Raw genomic sequence first — 20188 nt, 5'->3', positions numbered from 1 at the left:
ATGGTAGAGCACTTGCCCGCGAGAGGCAAAGGTCCCGAGTTCGAGTCTTGGCCCGGCACACAGTTTTAATCTGCCAGGTAGTTTCATATCAGCGCACACTCCGCTGCAGAGTGAAAATCACATTCCAGGTTGAACTAAGTTTGAAAACAAACGGGAAGGCTGTAACTACACACTGCAAAACTTTCATGCATGCAGAATTAAAACTGTATTTTTACAAAAATAGTGTGCATTTCTTTTGGAGTGACCCTCGTACATGACGATATATACCAGGAAGTGACATTTCCTATCTCGGTATCCCTGACGAAGACTGGAGCGCGAATCTTTGCCCTTCGCAAACAAGTGTCTGTTTTAATAACCAACAGAGGGAGATAATGCCCTTGCCATAAAACCGGGGACGGCGCCGCATGTCGCCGGTGAGATAACTGTAGTGCCGTCAAGCGGCGGGCTCCGCTATTAGCCACCGGCGGCCGGTCCAGAGCAGAGATGCGAGGCGGGGCGACCCCTGACCTTTCCGGAGTAAACAGCGGCCCGCCGGCTCTCGGGCCCAGCCGGCCGAGATCGGCGGCCCTCGCACCCGCGGCCGCCAGCTTGTTAGCGCCTGACGTCACGACACGTAGGCCGCGCCGCGCAGCGCCGGTCGATGTGTGGCGGGGTTGCCTGCCTAGCGGCGCGCCCGGCGCTCGCTACGTCTCTCCCAGAATAGGCCGCAGATCGTTACCTCCAAAGTCGCCTGTCATCACAATCCTCAGGAACTCTCCCACAACGAAATACTTTAAACCAACATTAAAGACCTCTCTTCAGCATACGAAGGTCACCCTACAGCTTCGTCAACCTACCGCAGTCACTTGGTAATCTACACAGTTTCTGTATGCGAAATCCATATCAGATTATAAGTACATCTGGGTTATAAAAACTAGTAGGGCGAACGGTCGCAGATTTACTTGACTGACGGGCGAATGGAATGTAAATGCCTGCAAATCTCAGATGACAGTCACTCGAAGAATGACGAGTATTATCTCGCGGAAATCCTCTTAGCAAATCGCAAGAACCGGTTGCCAGATCGGAAGCTAAGAATATTCCCCAGCCCCCTACACAATCCTCCCAGAGACAATGGACAATAAATACAGACCAATAGCAAAAACCAGAAAACAAGACAGTCGAAGACTTTGTGATGAGGTGTTACACAAAGATGTTGAAAATTTAAGTGGACTCATAAGTAAGTAATGATAAGGTTCTCTGCAGAATCATCGACAACTGAAATTTGGGAAAACACTGAGAGTAAATGCTGATAATAAGAGATGTGGTGAGACATCTTGGAGAGCTTCTGTAAAGTTTGGAAGGTAGGAGACGAGATACTGGCAGAAGTAAAGCTGTGAGGACGGGGCGTGAGTCGTGCTTGGGTAGCTCGGTTGGTAGAGCACTTGCCCGCGAAAGGCAAAGGTCCCGAGTTCGAGTCTCGGTCCGGCACACAGTTTTAATCTGCCAGGAAGTTTCATCTTAGAATAACTTCCACGATACTATTACGAAACGTAGAGGGCAAGAACGGTACGGGAAGACAGAGATTGTAAATATCCAACATAAAATTGTGGACATTGGGTCTGTTGCTCTCAGACGAAGAGGTCAATACACAAGAAAAAATCATGCAGGGTCACACCAAATCAGTCAGAAGATTGGTTCAAATGGCTCTGAACACTATGAGACTTAACATCTGAGGTCATCAGTCCCCTAGAAAATAGAACTACTTAAACCTAGCTAACCTAAAGACATCACACACATCCATGCCCGAGGCAGGATTCGAACCTGCGACCGTAGCGGTCGCGTGGTTCCAGACTGAATCGCCTAAAACCGCTCGGCCACCCCGGCCGGCTCAGTCAGAAGACTAACAACACAAAGTGTTTAAATCCATATGAAAATAGCGGTCATTCTTCCCACACTCAATCAATAAATTAATTGGAATGAAATTATAATTTCTGCTCAACAAGAAGTACACTATCATATGCATTCTTGGTAATTAGCAGAGTATTCTTGTAGAAGAGTTGTAAGCTTTATATTAGCTACGAAGAAAAATTATATAGGGCAGTCAGGACCTCTACTCAGTACGAAAATAGGTGAAAGGACAGATAGGACTTGTTTATATGATGTTAAAGAATAACTTAAGAACAAAATTGAAAGGGTACAGTAAGAGGCAAGGAAATGCTATCAGTTTTGTACATGATGAAAGAAATTCTTTGAAGATGTGAAGTTAGTCGACGTGAATACTAAACGAAAGAAATACGTGGCCCTTTCCACTTTCGAAATTTGGGTTAACACTTCACTGTAGTTGTTCATAACATTATTTACTATATTTGTGCTTAAAATGCATGAAATAATCCTTGGGTCATTTTTAGATTGGAAGTCCACGTTCTGGCGGTCAGATTCCATTATACACAAAAGTATACAAATACAATACGGGAAGGGGATTGTGAGCCGAATGCTGCAAGTAATGATACGTATACAATATAACGTCACAGGCATCGTTAAACCTAGTGCAAAGGGTAGCCAGGTGACAGAGAACACTGGTGCGTTGTGTGGAGATTCTGATGTAACAGATCAGGTTATTGTAGGAGGAGGAGGTGGAAACAACTGCCTAGCAACTTTGATTATAATATCAAAAGTTGGCCTGGGAGAAACAGTAGTTGGAACAGCACACACTCATGTGGGGTTTCTGGAGGTTTTGCAGCTCCATGACCAACCATGGGTCATCTCAATTGTGAATCTTGTAAACAAAGAGGTGAGTTGATCGCTTTTGATAGGAAGGAAGTCTCATATGTGTGGTGTACCTGTTGCTACAGTTGGGAGATCGGAATACAAAAATCATGGCCTGCAACTCAATACCAGTGGGAAGGACAGATCAGCTGAACATATTGCACAATCTGTAACGGGGTCACAAGCACACAGGGCCGAAATTTGTGTGATTACTTGAGTCATATGGGTCATGTAGGTTATATTTCGTCTTTTGAGACTGTAATGGTCTAAATACGATTTTTATTACAGTCGCAAAAGACGAAATATAACCAATACTATTAGTAATATGCTTAGTGATACATATCATTCATCACTGCACAGGGATTTTTCTGGAGAGATTAAAATATGTCGATGTTGAAGCGCTTTTTGAGAAAGGTAACAATAAATAAATAAATAATTATCGTCCAGTTTCCTTACTTACGTCTTTTTCCAGCAAATTCGAAAATGTAATGTACTCAAGATTAGGCCTACATTTGAATAGAAACAATTTACTTAGCACATCAAAGATTCTAGAATTGTTGCTCGACTGAGAATTCTATTTATACACTCAGGAGGTCAGTGGATTGCTTTTGACTGAAATAAAGTCTCTCGTGTGTAATGTATCTGTTGCTACAGTTGGTAGATGGGAACACATAAATAATAGCCTGCAACTGGATAGGAGTGGGAAGGTTAGATAATAAAATATTATCAGTTGGCGTTTTTGTGGTCTGTCCAAGGCGTTTCATCGTGTAGATCATGTTACTTTCTTAGAAAAAACTTAAATTTTAAGGATTTAATGGCTTTACAGATAAGTGATTTTAATCATACTTAACAAAGAGAGTGCTAAAGAAAAGCTGTACTGAACAGTTCAATGTTGGGAAAAGCTGTACTGAACAGTTCAATGTTGGGAAGTAAGAAAATGTTAGTGACTGGGGAGAAATCGCGAAGGGAAAACAACATTGTTAAAATATTGTACCACTCTTAGTCCTTCTTTGCAGACTAGTGTTATAATAAATCCTATTAGAGAGAATGCAGCACAAGAAATCGTTAGTCATGCTTTTCAAATAGAGTTATACCAGTAGTTGATATAACACGTGATAAGCGATCAGTAAAGGAGATAGAAAGTTCCATATTTTGGGGGCTACATATGGATGAAAATTTGTACTGGAAGAAATATATTGTTGAATTACATAAGCAAATAAATTTGCCTTTCACCTAATGACTGGTCTTGGCAATAAATGAATCAACCTCTCAACATACTTCGATTCAATAACACCTTATGAATAATTTTCTAGGGTAAATCATCTCTTAGAAATAAACTACTGATGGCACAAAAGCATGCATTAAGAATACCGTATTGTGTTTACCTGGAGTCATCTTCTAGCTTCCTGTGCACTGTCACAGCATATATAAACGCTAGCGAAATTCGTCATAAATAATCCACGACAGATCCACAAGAATAGCGTTGTCCATGCCTAGATAATTAGAAGGAAGATATGATCTTTATTGCTCATTATTAAAGTTGTCTGTGGCTCGAGTTAAATATTCATCAACAAGAATTGTTGATCGTTTGCCATGCAACATAAAATGTTTGTCAGATAGAAAAGCAAATTTTAAATCTAACCTTAAATCATTTCTTCTGGACAACTCCTCCTATTCCATAGACGATATTTTATTTAAAAACTGGTAGCCTGTGACAGACAGAAGCCTTACGTTTTTCTGTGGTTGCGTAAATATGACTTAAAATAAAACATTCATTAACTTTACTCTTGGTCATGTTCCAAGAGTACCAGTAGCAGAAAAATTATTATAAAATACCCGCGGGCACGTCATGGACGGTAGTAGCAAGGTAAAATGTTGAATTCTGTCTTCAAATGCCCCTCTGAAAAGGAAAATCAAAGAATGTTGCCACCATAGCCTTGCCACACGTCTTATTTAATTAATACTAACACCAGTATTAACAGACTGAAAAACTGCTCAAAACCCGCCAGTTTCCATACGTAGTTAGTGAATGGGTTACCTCGGTTTGTTTGACTACACTTTACCAAATAATATGTGTAGAGAAAAGACAGTAGGACTGATCCACATACGAATCGCTTTTTGTAATTCACCACTATTTGCAGTAAAATCCCGTAACATACACTCCGTTCGAACATTACGATCATTTATCATAACGACGTGCTACATGGAGACAGGCATTGATTGGGAAAATTTTGATCGTGGAAACAGAGTTCACCCCTCACATTAGACATCTAATATCTAATGGCCAGAGGTAATTTCACGGATATGGTTTTTGTAGATGTTAAAGCTTTTGATTGAGAGCCATACCAACGCGTGCTAAATGAACTAATTTCTCACAGGATGTCTAGCTAGACGTGCACGTACAATGCAAACGCCCTGACAGCCACAATGCAGTACGTTTTTCATGCACGGACATGAAAATAATAACTGTTGTGCTGCAGGATCGGCTTGGTTGGTAGTAGCCTTTGCAGTCGCAGACAGATGGTGCGCTTATGGAACAGCATTATCTGATAAAAATTGTAATGATATGAAGTTACATCTTGACAAAATATGAGCCAGGTTGGTTAAACAAAGGTTTAAGTTACATGACTCCCAGAATTCGTCCATTGGACTAAGGTTGCAAGCAGCTTAGCAGGACACACTTGCGTCCGTGGCACATGTACCAATTTATCAAACTTCCTAACTGGGCTCCTGCTGAGATGTACTGTAACACCACTTCCACTATTCATTACTTCAGATTAAAATAATAAAATATGATGAATAGGTTAGAATGATGTTAAAACGGTTTATATGAGCACTCGATTTAATGTTCTTTAAGCACGAGCGATATGTCCCTAGATGGACTAATCAACCTTGAACTAAGGTCACAGTCACTCATTTAACGTTGTTCTTTTGAGTTTGCCATTTCTGTTCTAAACTTTACGGCCATCTTTGAATTAAATATGCTTTCGTCAGTTACGAAATTAAATCGGTGCTTCATATTATTCTCTTACATGCTCGAACTCGTACACCATTCGCGCTCACAAACCGCTTGATATACTTGCTCAAGTCCACCTGCCTAATATCCACGCCGGAGACGGTATGCGCCTGTAGTATGGGGCATCCTCGTCATCGAGTAAGGATAGATTTGATCTATATATCCAGGACCGATACCTCCACCCTCACGTTCCGTTACTAATTGTTTCCAAAATCCACGAGGAACAAGGATTTTTGGAAACACAAAAAGAATCCCAAAAATTAATGAAACACCCCCAAAAATTTGGATACCAAAACGAAATTATCCAAACATCTAATGTAAATGCTCCAGAAATAAAACGACAGTTCAAAATTGCTGCTTCACATTAAAATTCTGAAGATCAACATTTTAAAGTATACAGAAGTACACTCATCTCACTCGTCCATTCTTAATAACAGCAATACTGCAAAGGTTAATTTTTAAGAGGCAAAAATTGTTTTAAAAAGTGATGAAATCTCAGAAATTTTACAGTACTATTTCCTTTTAGTTCATTTGAACACTTCTTGTAATTTTCAGTCCAAAACTGAAATAAAATTGAAAAGATTTACCACATATTGTGGAAACTGATATCCATGAAATCAGCAAATTTTACAGAATCTTCACATTACATTATTTTAAAAGAAAAGCATTTTCGCACGTAGGCTAAGGCATTATTCTGTTGCCTTAAAATCAGACTTATTCAGCGTGAAGAAAATGGATCAAATGTGTATGATAAATGTTGATTATACAAATATTAGAAAATTCAGTCTGCTAAAAAGAAATAGCAAAATATACAAAATGATCTTGTCCATTTTATGAGCACATCTTTAGACTGAGAGTCTACAACGCACAGGGAGTCAGCACTGTATATCCAAGCGGGCCGCGCACACGTCATTACTCAACCACTCAGCTGTACTGACAGCTCGACCGCTTCGCTCTCTGTTATGGTACTGCACTACGCTACATAACGACTGAGCGGCCGCCGGTGTGGGGTTAAACCCTTTTCGTGGCCATCCTTCTTTGATTAGACGTGCGTTTGGACCAGTACTAGATCCCCCACCTTGTAAAGTTTATCTTTTGTGGGCTTCTGCTCTCTTAACAAGCATTTGTTCTTCTTTCTCCTTCTTTTCATCCGATATACAGGGTGTTACAAAAAGGTACGGCCAAATCTTCAGGAAACATTCCTCACACACAAAGAAAGAAAATATGTTACGAGAACATGTGCCCGGAAACGCTTACTTTCCATGTTAGAGCTCATTTTATTACTTCTCTTCAAATCACATTAATCATGGAATGGAAACACACAGCAACAGAACGTACCAGCGTGACTTCAAACACTTTGTTACAGGAAATGTTCAAAATGTCATCCGTTAGCGAGGATACATGCATCCACCCTCCGTCGCATGGAATCCCTGATGCGCTGATGCAACCCTGGAGAATGGCGTATTGTATCACAGCCGTCCACAATACGAGCACGAAGAGTCTCTACATTTGGTACCGGGGTTGCGTAGACAAGAGCTTCCAAATGCCCCCATCAATGAAAGTCAAGAGGGTTGAGGTCAGGAGAGCGTGGAGGCCATGGAACTGGTCCGCCTCTACCAATCCATCGGTCAGCGAATCTGTTGTTGAGAAGCGTACGAACACTTCGACTGAAATGTGCAGGAGCTCCATCGTGCATCAACCACATTTTGCGTCGTACTTGTAAAGGCACATGTTCTAGCAGCACAGGTAGAGTATCCCGTATGAAATCATGATAACGTGCTCCATAGAGCGTAGGTGAACGAAACTAAAATGAGCTCTAACATGGAAATTAAGCGTTTCCGGACACATGTGCACATAACATCTTTTCTTTATTTGTGTGTGAGGAATGTTTCCTGAAAGTTTGGCCGTACCTTTTTGTAACACCCTGTATTTTTCAATGTATCTCTGATTATGTTATCTGAGTACCATTTGTCAAAACTGCCTCCTCTTCTTCATCTGTACATGCCCCTGCTCCCTATATTATGCTTTATCTGTTGTTGACTTCTCATAAAACTTTACATTTTTCTCTTCCTTCTTCATAAAATTGCACTTCACTACTTCCATAATCTATTTCTGAAAGCTCCATCAAACAAGCAGACGCTACAAATGATCTCTTCTTGTAAATTCGGCACAATTACAGCGTCTATGCAACATACTTCTCCTTCCATTTCTGTGTCCAATAGTGCGTGACATGTAACCAGTTTCCCCTTTTCTTCCACAGCGCCATTAATTTGGAAACCACTTACTAGTAAACTTGATATTTCAGCTACTGACTTCAGATATTCACTATATTACTTACGATCACACATAGCTGCTTAAGAAATCAATTAATGACGTCTTTCGTTCACATATTTTAATAATAAGAGTAATGAGTGTCTTATCCCCCATCAAAATTTCCTCCTCTATTAAATCGTCTTGCTCGTCAGACTTTCCGATTTGATGAAGCAGACAGTTTTCGCTCCATTCATTACATGTATTCCCACCACGTTCGTTCCAGGGCGGGGCACTTCTGGAACTTGAGTACGTCTCCCTCCCTGTCATTGGCTGTCTACTCTGAGCCATTTCTTTAGCGCCATGCTTCGTATTTATTCTCGCGCGGGCTACGCCCCACTGCCCTCCCGCTAGCGCCTTGCTCTATGTGATACCGAAAAAAATAAACGTCTCATTCTCCATTGTTCGTTACTTCGCTCTTGTTCGTGGCTCATTCCTTGCTGATTGTACCACGCCGCCCAACTTTCCTCTCTGCATGAACGGCTACCTCTTTAAGTGTTCCACCTACGCGAATGTTAAAAAATGGTTCAAATGGCTCTAAGCATTATGGGACTTAACATCTGAGGTCATCAGTCCCATAGACTCTGTAAGCACGGTGAGTCGTTGGCCTAGGCGTCTAGAACTACTTAAACCTAACCTAAGGACATCACACACATCCATGCAAGAGGCAGGATTCGAACCTGCGACGGTAGCAGCAGCGCGGTTCAGGACTGAAGCGCCTAGAACCGCTCGTCCACAGCGGCCGGCTACGCGAATATTATACGAGCTTGTTCCGCTGAAACTACAATCGTTCCTACCAAGAGGCTTCATATTTCGTGCGGTTTTCTTTGTACAATCCAGCGTACTACATTCCTTTCGTCGTATGGGGCATCAGGATACTGAATTCTTACCAGTTATTTGTCTAATAACTCGCTATACATTCCACCTAGCCTTCTCTTCTGTGGGCGATTGCATACAGAAATTAAAATAACAGTTTAATGATATTCCGATAGGTTGCGGCTCTATACGTAGCCTTCAAAATAGCGTCAGTCATGGAGGTGCGTTCCAAGTAGAGAGATGTCATTAAATTTCCTTTGGTAGATAACCAGAGCATCGTAGATATTCATAGGCACTTGCAGTATGTCTACGGAGATCTGTAAGAGAACAAAAGCACGGTGAGTCGTTGGACTAGGCGTCTATCTTCATCGTAACAAGGTCGCGCAACCTGTCCGATCTCCAGAGTGCCGGACCGCCGAATACAGTTGTGACTCCTGCGATGTTTTTGTCACGACAAAAATTCAAAGGAACTTCTCCTTCCCCATAACAATGCAAGGCATCACGCACGTACGAGCACTCGAGAGGAGCTCACAAACGTCATTCCTCGCCCACTCCACAGCCCGGATCTCGCACCTTCCATCTGTTTCGCCCACTCCATGGGAAGCAGTACGCGGATGAGGGGAGATTACTGACGCAGTAAGACGATGGTTCCGACGTCGACCTGCAGATTTGTGCAGAGTTGGAATAAAGGCCCTCCTACTAATATGGCGCATGGCCGTCACATTCAACGCAAATTATGTTGAAAAACATGGATTCGTAACCCGAAGAGTGGGTAATAATATGGTGTCCTGGAGTCCTGCATAAAATCACCCTCCTTTCAGAGAAAAATTGTTGCATTACTTTTGGAACGCCCCTCTCTCGAGAGGTACAGAATTAAATCGATCCACTTTCATAGAGGTGAAATTTCTGTGAAATATTCGCTAAATTAATGTCGATGATAACAACAAAATTACAGGTATTTGACAGCAAGTATTGCACAACAATATGTCTCCATTTTATCATATACGCTATAATACATCTAAGACTGTACTGCACTCCGCAATCAACTGTACATTTTTTTAGTCTGTGTGCTTATTAATTATCGTGGCGTGAGTTGCAGAAGTGTGGATACAAAGATAAGTGATAGGTATACATTAAGGCGACACGTCATGGGACAGCGAGATTCACATACACAGACGGTGGTAGTATCACGTGTAAAGATATAAAAGGGCAGTGCATCTGTGTAGCTGTCATTTGTACTCAGGTGATTGATGTGGACAGGTTTCCGAGGTGATTACGGCCGCATGATGGGAATTAACAGACTTTGAACGCGGAATGGTTGTTGGAGCTAGAGGCAAGGAACGTTACATTCCGTAAATCGTTTGATAATTCAACATTTCTAGATCCACAGTGTCAATACTGTGTCGAGAATACCACATTTCAGGCATTACCTGTCACCACGGATAATGCAGTGGCCAACGACCTTCACTTAACGACCGATAGCGGTGACGTTTGCGTAAAGTTAGAAGTGCTAGCAGGCAAGCAACGTTGCGTGCACTGGAACATGCAACGAACGTATCCGTTAGGACACTGCGTCGAAATTTGGCGTTAATGGGCTATGGCAGCAGACGACCGAGGCGAGTGCCTTTGCTAACAGCACCACAGTGCCTGCAGCGCCTCTCCTGGACTCGTGACCATGTCGGTTGCACCTTAGACGGCTGGAAAACTGTGGCCTGATCAGATGTCACGATTTCAATTGGTAAGAGCTGATGGTAAGGTTCGAGTGTGGCGCAGACCCCACGATGCCTTGCACCCAAGTTATCAACAAGGCACGGTGCAAGCTGTGGGTTCGCAGCTCGTGGTCGTGCGGTAGCGTTCTCGCTTCCCGCGCCCGGGTTCCCGGGTTCGATTCCCGGCTGTGTCAGGGATTTTCTCTGCCTCGTGATGACTGGGTGTTGCGTGATGTCATTAGGTTGGTTCGGTTTAAGTAGTTCTAAGTTCTAGGGGACTGATGACCATAGATGTTAAGTCCCATAGTGCTCAGAGCCATTTGAACTTTTTTATTTTTTTTTTTATTTTTTTTTTTTTTTTTTGCAAGCTGTGTTCGTTTGGAATGTACTGGGTCCTTTAGTTCAACTAAACTACTTGCAGTTGCAGCCATTCATTGACATCATGTTCCCAAACAACGATGAAATTTTTATGGATGACAATGCGCTATGTCGTCAGGGCCGCAATTGTTTGCGATTGGTTTGAAGAACATTCTGGACAATTTCGCGACCCGTATCGCTCGACATGAATCTCATAGAATATTTATTTGACATAATCGGGAGGTCAGGTCGCGCACAAAATCCTGCACTGATAACACTACTGCAATTATGGGCAGCCATAGAGGCAGCATGGCTCAATATTTCTGCAGGGGACTTCCAGAGCCTTGTCGAATCCATGCTGCGACGAGTTGCTGCCCCATTCCGGGTAAAAGGAGGTCCGACACAGTGTTAGGAGGTATCCCACAACTTTTAGTATACGTCACACCTTGACTTAGATAAAAAAACTGTAGCATTGTTACATTCCCACGTGTCCAAGTTGTAAATGATCGGCGAATAAAAGTATTCACGTGTTGATTAAATAGCTTTCAACTAAAAGAGTTGTAACAGTGAGATCTACCACCACATCTTTGTTCATAAAATGCAAGGTTCCGAATGCAGATTCCCAAAATCCCACGTGCCCTGGACGTAGTGATCTTGTGGTCGTCAATTCTCCAGGCTTACAGATCCAGTTTAATTCTTGGGGTGATCTTAACTTTATAATGAAAAAACAAAAACTTTGAGTAACATTTGTTTATCAGTGTTCAGTACAAAATTAAACACATGTTGCACTTAGTTTAGTCATTGTCGCCAAAACACTATTTAATAAAATCAAAAAATATTGATCACAGGCCTGTCCAAATCATCTCTCGAAATCTGTCCGCACAACTGTCCTACTTCATACGAGGCTGTTCTTCGTTTTGTGATGGTTTGTGATATCATCCATATGGTGCCGAACAAGCTCTACATCACAATTATTATTAGTTTCACACACTTTTAAGTTATCACTACACATCAAATTTGTCGCGAGAGGACAGTACTTGTATTAGTAATTAAAACAATTTTAACACATTGTTTATTTCTCAGTCCCAGTTGCACGTTCAATATACTATGGACACTGTTTGCATGCGAACAGAACCAGAAATTTGTGGCAAACTCGGGCTGTAATTTCGAGACTATGGATTGTTCACGTAATTGGCCATCGTTATAACTTAAAAACTTGAATCAAGGCCCAGTAGCAATTTTTTTCTATAACAATATGACTAGTTTCAGTCTCCATGGATCATCTTCATGTTGATGAAGTTGCGTCAGTAACCCGTCGTGTCTGTACGGACCACACATCAGACTAACGTCACGGTACTGTGTTGTGTAGTTCTGATACAGAGACTATAGGTTGCTTACACAACTACATAAACCTGAAGTTGATCCACGCAGATCGAAGCTAGTCATATCGCAAAAAATGGGAAAAAAATACGCGCCACTGGGGCTTGATTCAAACTCTTACGTTACGCTGATGGCCAATTGTGTGGACAATCTGTAGCATCCAAATTAGATTCTGAATTCTTCACACAGTGCTGGTTCTGTACGCATTCGAATAGTGTTTATGATGAACTGGTTGAACCGGGCTGAAAGGAGGGTTGGAAGAGCTAAAAACAAAAACAAAAAGCAATAGAAAACTGGCAAAATAAAATCAGTATTACTGCAATCAAACGATTCCGTTTAGTCAGATGATTACGAAACAAATTTCATTTAGACAACGTATTACGAGAGTTATCCATATGCCTCTATCGAAGTTTTAATTAATTAACAATAATTAACAAGTAATATTAGTTACCAGAATAGAGGTATTTTGACCTCGCGCTTCAACTAAAATATTTCAGTTGCTTGAAAAGGCTATTCTAAAAAGAAAGAGTCGAAATTAACATGAGCAGTATCAAGCTCTGCAGGCTTAGTTCATGGACGCTATCTCCCAGAAAACCTATGAATTGACTGGAAATAAGAGGTGATTCTGACTCCCACTACATGTTACTAAACCCGAGGATAATTTCTGGCACATAAGCAAACTACGAATACCTGAACCATACCGAGAAAGCTGATAAAATAAACAGATGTAAAAAGATCGATATGGAAAGGGCCAAAAGTTTGTTACGTTACAGCAGAATCAATTTTTACTATGAGGTTACGGCGAACAAAGGACCTTCCATCTGAAGCAATACATCAAGTAGTCGAAATCAATCTCTAATTTAGGAAAACAAAAGAGATTTCAGTAGAATTGTACAACAAGACTATGAAAAACTCAGGAGTTTATTCCGTTCACCAGAAAGAACAGTAATATATATTTAGCTAGGTTTAAAAGAGAACATGAGCTCCTGGTATTCAGAGTGTACATTGTTAAAAACGCCGGAACTTGGAGTTGTAGACAAATCACAAGGCACAAGGTGAGCCTTTCACCCCTTAAGAACAAGAACATAACATGAAAACCGAAGTATTTTCATTAATGTTCCGAAAGGAATAAATTAGTACAAAAATTGAATACAATGAAGAGTTTTAGGCGTCGATGTTGCGTTCATGGATAAGCAGCCCTAGCTAATCTCGATCATTATGGGGAAACAAATCATTTGAGGCGCTGTTAGAGTAAGCATTGCATTTTTAGACTCAAATGTATTTCAGAAACCCCATAGCATCCTGCTTTCCCCCAATGCGGCAGTCTTTCAAGCTGTTCAGTTAGGCCCGATTATGCGTGCAGCTGTCGGCTGCTCGCCACGTTTAGGAGAATGGACAAGTACAAATAGAGAGGCATCTGCAGAGGCTGCAGTTTGGGCGTGGCACGGCACGGCCAGCGCGCCAGGGTGGCGCCGACGCTGGCGCCGGCGGGGGCGCAGCGGCGATAATGGCAACTAGCGGCGCTGGCGCCAGGCCTGGACACGGCGGCGCTCTCTGCAGGGCGACGCCGGCCACCTGCGGTGCTCTCTCAAGCGCTTTATTTCAAGGAAATTCTTCTGACATGCAGTGCATTAATCCTCTGTGGTACCGCGGTAGTACTGTTGCCTCGTAAAATGGACGCCGAAAATCAGAATTTCACTATCAGGCGAGAGTGCCTTTGAACACCTTGGGGACTGACCACTTAGAAGAGTATTGGGCCTATGGAACCGGCCATGTATACATTTCCTTAAACCATTACTAACACATATCTTATTTATGTATCTTCAAGATTAACACGTACTAAATAGGGACCAAGTTTCGAGATCTTTGATAGACTACAAATTTTAAAATACTGATGACAGAAGTACAATTATCTTCCAAAGAAAAAAGTGCGAAATGAAGTGTTGAGCAATTTCTTCCTCTCTAGCTTCCAAAATTTCTTGCTCACTCAATAAACGTGACGTATTTGTAGCAGAATTACAACCAACTGCGAAACGTAACGAGTACATGTACGAAATTGTGTCAATTAGATGATATAGACTCAGTCATTCACGGCAGCAGCTGTTACATACGTGAATATTTCTTTCGAAATGACTCTAGAAATTGACCACAGAAGGCAGCACCAGTCAAGGGGCGAGACAACTGTACATTGTTCTCATACGAAATGAGTCCAGTTCTAGAGCGATTGGCAGCTCGTGCGTCGAGAAAATCGCGGCCCGACCTGTACTCGGACGCCGTCTTTTTGATTGTGCGGAAGCGTCATTTGAGAGGAGTACAAACAATTTGCAATGGAAAATTCTTGTGTTAGGCCAGCGGTTTACTCATTAATTAAGGTCAAAACTTTTGCTTGTGGGAAGAATAATGCATTCTTTACATAAGAAATGTGGAGGTTCTCCGCAAAATCGGCGAGGAAAGCAGTACGAGAAAAAGACGAACGGAAAAACATCAACTGGACCTCGTATTTTAAGGATAAAGAAGTAGACTTGCAAGTTATCAGCCTCAGCAATCGATCCAGCGAGAAAATTTGTCCCCTAATTCTGACAGTACGCAGTTTACCTTCTGATTGTACAGCTTTTGAACTCTGCGTGCGTCGTTTGTTTGTGACTCGCTGCGTACCACTGCGGCCGCGAAGTACTACACAGTGGAGTGACAACTATAGCTCTGCTGTTCGTTGTATCTTGAAGACAAGAGAAGAGGGAGGATGTGGACACATCTGACAACAAATCTTGTTCGATAAGACGTTATTCGAGGCGAAAAGTATGTATGTAATATTGGTAGGCAATATCTCAATCTCACTCACTTAAACGTTCAATATTATTTTAACAATATCCTCGTACTGATATTCTGTAATGATATATACATCTCAAAAACAAAATGAATAAACCTAGGAACTTGAATAATTATGAAAAGAAGTCAATGATTTGCGATTTGTAATTTAATCATGTCAATAACGTTGAAGAAGAGCGCACCTGCTGCAAATGTACTTCACTTTATAGTGTCAGTTTGAAAACCCTAAGAAAATAGCGCACAAAAGCGATGTTAGTAATTCAACAGCGCTCAGCTACTTCTTTAGTGATACTCATTTACTTTGTTCATTTACACTGTGTTTCTGAATCGCAACATAAAAATTATCAAAGCACAGAGATCCCTGGTACCAGCTACAGGTTAGAAAGTGTGCGCTTTGACATAATAAACAAACCAATTACAACTTTAAAATACTATTTGACAAACCTCTTACTCCACCCGCTCTGCCGGCCGCGGTGGTCTCGCGGTTCTAGGCGCGCAGTCCGGAACCGTGCGACTGCTACGTCGCAGGTTCGAATCCTGCCTCGGCCATGGATGTGTGTGATGTCCTTAGGTTAGTTAGGTTTAAGTAGTTCTAAGTTCTAGGGGACTGATGACCACAGCTGTTAAGTCCCATAGTGCTCAGAGCCATTTGAACCATCCACCCGCTCTCGGGTATTAAGCAGCTGCAGTGGAGAGGAAAGAGTGACAATCCGTGCCCCACATTTTCAACCGCTGAACGTTCATAAGATCAAAACTGCGTATCCTCATAATTACGGTCCAAATTTTCACGTGGGTGTGATTTCTGGAGCTGATGTCTTGCAAGTATGCTTTTCCTCCTTAAAATGCGGGATCAAATTGATGTTGTTTCCTTCTGAGTAGACGGAGGGACAAGATGATTGAACGTGAGTATTAGAGGGAATCAAAGAGGGGAAGTCAGATCGGAGTACACCGTATAAATAATCGAGGATGATGGCTGCGAGCGTGGCTCTGGAATGAGGAGGTTGGCTCAGGAGAGGAAATCTTGGTGGGTCTCATCAAACAAGTTTGGAGGCTGACGGCTATAAAAATCATAAACTGTGCGAGGTCGCGGATGTCGGAAAAGGTATGAGTGAAGCTTACCATCCCTCGTGGGAAACTCTGTTTGCCCTTTTCTCGCATGATATCCTGTGAACTATGGATGAGGGGCAACAGGCGGATTCCATATTCTTAGATTTCCGTAAAGCATTTGACAAGGTGCCACACTGCGACTGTTAACGAAGGTACAAGCACACGGAATACGTTCCAAGATATGTGAGTGGCTCGAAGACTTCTTAAATAGCAGAACCCAGTATGTTGTCTTTGACGGCAAGTTTTCAGAGTCAAGGTCATCGTCAAGAATGCCCCGGTGACAGGAAGTGTGACAGGACCATTGCTACTTTCTATATACATAGGTCAATGACCTGACGAACAGTGAACAGCACTCTGTGGTTGCTGTGGTACACGGGAAAGTGTCGTCGCTGAGTGACTGCAGGAGGATACAAGATGGCTTAAACAAAGTTCTCGTTGGTGTGACGAATGGCAGCTAGCTCTAAATGTAGAAAATTTAAGTTAATGCAAATGAACAGAGAAAACAAACTCTTAATGTTTGAACACACTCACTTCGATTAAATATCTAGACATAACGTTGCAAAGCAATATCAAATGGAGTGAGCTTCTAAAGATTGTAATGCGGAAGGCCAACGGTCGACTTCGGTTTATTAGGAGAATTCTGGGAAAGAGTGGTTTTATCTGTAAAGAAGACCGCATACAAGATACTAGAGCGACCCATTGGTCAGTAGCGTTCGAGTGTTTGGGACCTGCTGCAGATCGGATTAAAGGATAGCATCGAATTAATTCAGAGGCGGGCTGCTACACTCACGTATTACGGAGATGCTTCGTGAACTCAAATGGCAATCGTTGAAAGGAAGATGACGGACTTTTCGATTAACACTATTGAGAAAATTTAGTAAACCGGCATTTGAGGCCCACTGCACGGCGATTCTACCGCCGCCAAAGTACATTTTCCCTAAGGACCACGAAGATCAGAGAGATTAGGGCTGGTACGGAGGCATAGAGAGAGTCGTTTTTCCCTCGCTCTGTTTATACAAGGGCGATGTACTTGAGGACAATATTATGGAAATGGAAGAGGATGTAGATGAAGACGAAATGGGAGATAAGATACTGCGTGAAGAGTTTGACAGAGCACTGAAAGACCTGAGTCGAAACAAGGCCCCGGGAGTAGACAACATTCCATTAGAACTACTGATGGCCTTGGGAGAGCCAGTCATGACAAAACTCTATCATCTGGTGAGCAAGATGTATGAGACAGGCGAAATACCCACAGACTTCAAGAAGAATATAATAATTCCAATACCAAAGAAAGCAGGTGTTCACAGATGTGAAAATTACCGAACTATCAGTTTAATAAGTCACAGCTGCAAAATACTAATGCGAATTCTTTACAGACGAATGGAAAAACTGGTAGAAGCGGACCTCGGGGAAGATCAGTTTGGGTTCCGTAGAAATGTTGGAACACGTGAGGCAATACTAACCTTACGACTTATCTTAGAAGAAAGATTAAGAAAAGGCAAACCTACGTTTCTTGCATTTGTAGACTTAGAGAAAGCTTTTGACAATGTTAACTGGAATACTCTCTTTCAAATTCTGAAGGTGGCAGGGCTAAAATACAGGGAGCGAAAGGCTATTTACAATTTGTACAGAAACCAGATGGCAGTTATAAGAGTCGAGGGGCATGAAAGGGAAGCAGTGGTTGGGAAAGGAGTGAGACAGGGTTGTAGCCTCTCCCCGATGTTATTCAATCTGTATATTGAGCAAGCAGTAAAGGAAACAAAAGAAAAATTCGGAGTAGGTTTAAAATTCATGGAGAAAAAGTAGAAACTTTGAGGTTCGCCGATGACATTGTAATTCTGTAGAGACAGCAAAGGACTTGGAAGAGCAGTTGAACGGAATGGACAGTGTCTTGAAAGGAGGATATAAGATGAACATCAACAAAAGCAAAACGAGGATAATGGAATGTAGTCAAATTAAATCGGGTGATGCTGAGGGAATTAAATTAGGAAATGAGACACTTAAAGTAGTAAAGGAGTTTTGCTATTTAGGGAGTAAAATAACTGATGATGGTCGAAGTAGAGAGGATATAAAATGTAGACTGGCAACGGCAAGGGAATCGTTTCTGAAGAAGAGAAATTTGTTAACGTCGAGTATAGATTTAAGTGTCAGGAAGTCGTTTCTGAAAGTATTTGTATGGAGTGTAGCCATGTATGGAAGTGAAACATGGACGATAAGTAGTTTGGACAAGAAGAGAATAGAAGCTTTCGAAATGTGGTGCTACAGAAGAATGCTGAAGATAAGGTGGGTAGATCACGTAACTAATGAGGAGGTATTGAATAGGATTGGGGAGAAGAGAAGTTTGTGGCACAACTAGACTAGAAGAAGGGATCGGTTGGTAGGACATGTTTTGAGGCACCGAGGGATCACAAATTTAGCATTGGAGGGCAGCGTGGAGGGTAAAAATCGTAGAGGGAGACCAAGAGATGAATACACTAAGCAGATTCAGAAGGATGTAGGTTGCAGTAGGTACTGGGAGATGAAGAAGCTTGCACAGGATAGAGTAGCATGGAGAGCTGCATCAAACCAGTCTCAGGACTGAAGACCACAACAACAACAACTGTTTGCGAGTACAGCGGGAAAGGAAATCACTGGTTATCCTCCGCCATACACCGTACGGTGGTTTGCGGAATATGTAGATGTAGTACGTTTTGAATAACGTTACTGAAACTGTCAGGAACGTAACTGGGGAGAGGAGAGGTGGGTTGACTGCGACTCAGTGTGGTTGGACTGAAATTCATTTTTCCATCCTTTATTTAACTTTTTCAACTTAGATTTCATTAAAATTAATATCTACAAATCCGATACCTAGTTGGAAGACACGACGTCCTCCGAGTGTGGTGGACGCCAAATGTGAGAGGCCGCCCATCTCGACCAGAGCAGCGCAGGTAGCAACGTCGGCGCGCACGCCTCAACTGCTGAGAGTATGTGGTGAACGGAAAACGGAAGCACTCTTACTCTCAATCACACCTGAGTAAGCGACTTTATCTCTCTTCGAGCAACCCCTATGGTTGGCACTTAATATCACCTAACACAATCAGCAGAGCATTGTTCTGAAACTTAATCAGAATGGCATTCAATAAATATTGAATGTAATCGCAGCATGCGAAATGGTTCAAAAACTAGCACTGACAATGAAGAATTTATATAGTTTCAAGTGCCCAGTTAGTAACAGAAGTTACTAGACGTTAGTGGACAGAGTAACAGCCGCTCTCTGAACAACACCTACAGCTACAGAGCTCACTAATTAACATTACTCAGCTTAACATCACTTATAACAATGACAATAGGACTTACGGCAAATGTGACAGAAGTAGCCGGTACTAGCCGTAGATTAAACTAGGTTTTCAGTTTACAGCGGGGACATTTGCTATTTGTAAATAACTGGCCGTGGTCGTGAGGTAGCGTCCTCGTTTCCCGCGCCCGGGTTCCCGGGTTCGATTCCCGGCGGGGTCAGGGATTTTCTCTGCCTCGTGATGGCTGGGTGTTGTGTGATGTCCTTAGGTTAGTTAGGTTTAAGTAGTTCTAAGTTCTAGGGGACTGATGACCATAGATGTTAAGTCCCATAGTGCTCAGAGCCATTTGAAATAACTGGGCACTAGCCTACTCAAATAATTCCCAGCATACACAGTACTAACTGGAGTAGTACGCAGCGCTCTAGAGTAATTTATCATTAAAGAATTAAAAAAATTTTCGCTGTAAGACTTTGCAGATGATAGCTCAAGGGAGCCACTGAGAAACATGAAAGGCCACAACAACGAAAGACGCGTCCGTTGTTCCTGACGTAACACAAGGGCACAACTCCATAAATATCAACATGTCCTTCAAATAAGCAGCGCTGACAATATACGAAACGTTCACATAACGCAGCCAGCAACGACCT

The 20188-nt window shown here is 42.2% G+C and overlaps 1 protein-coding gene across 4 annotated transcripts in view; it reads left to right on the top strand.

The window, feature by feature from the left end:
• LOC126259934 (gamma-aminobutyric acid receptor subunit beta) overlaps window positions 1-20188 on the top strand; it is a 630317-nt gene that overhangs the window by 275819 nt on the left and 334310 nt on the right. The gene's annotated exons all lie outside the window — the stretch shown is intronic.

Source organism: Schistocerca nitens, chromosome 5 (genome assembly GCF_023898315.1).
Source record: "Schistocerca nitens isolate TAMUIC-IGC-003100 chromosome 5, iqSchNite1.1, whole genome shotgun sequence".
Lineage (NCBI taxonomy): Eukaryota > Metazoa > Arthropoda > Insecta > Orthoptera > Acrididae > Schistocerca > Schistocerca nitens.
Note: the sequence above shows the minus strand (reverse complement) of the source record. Positions and strands in the feature narration are given on the sequence as shown.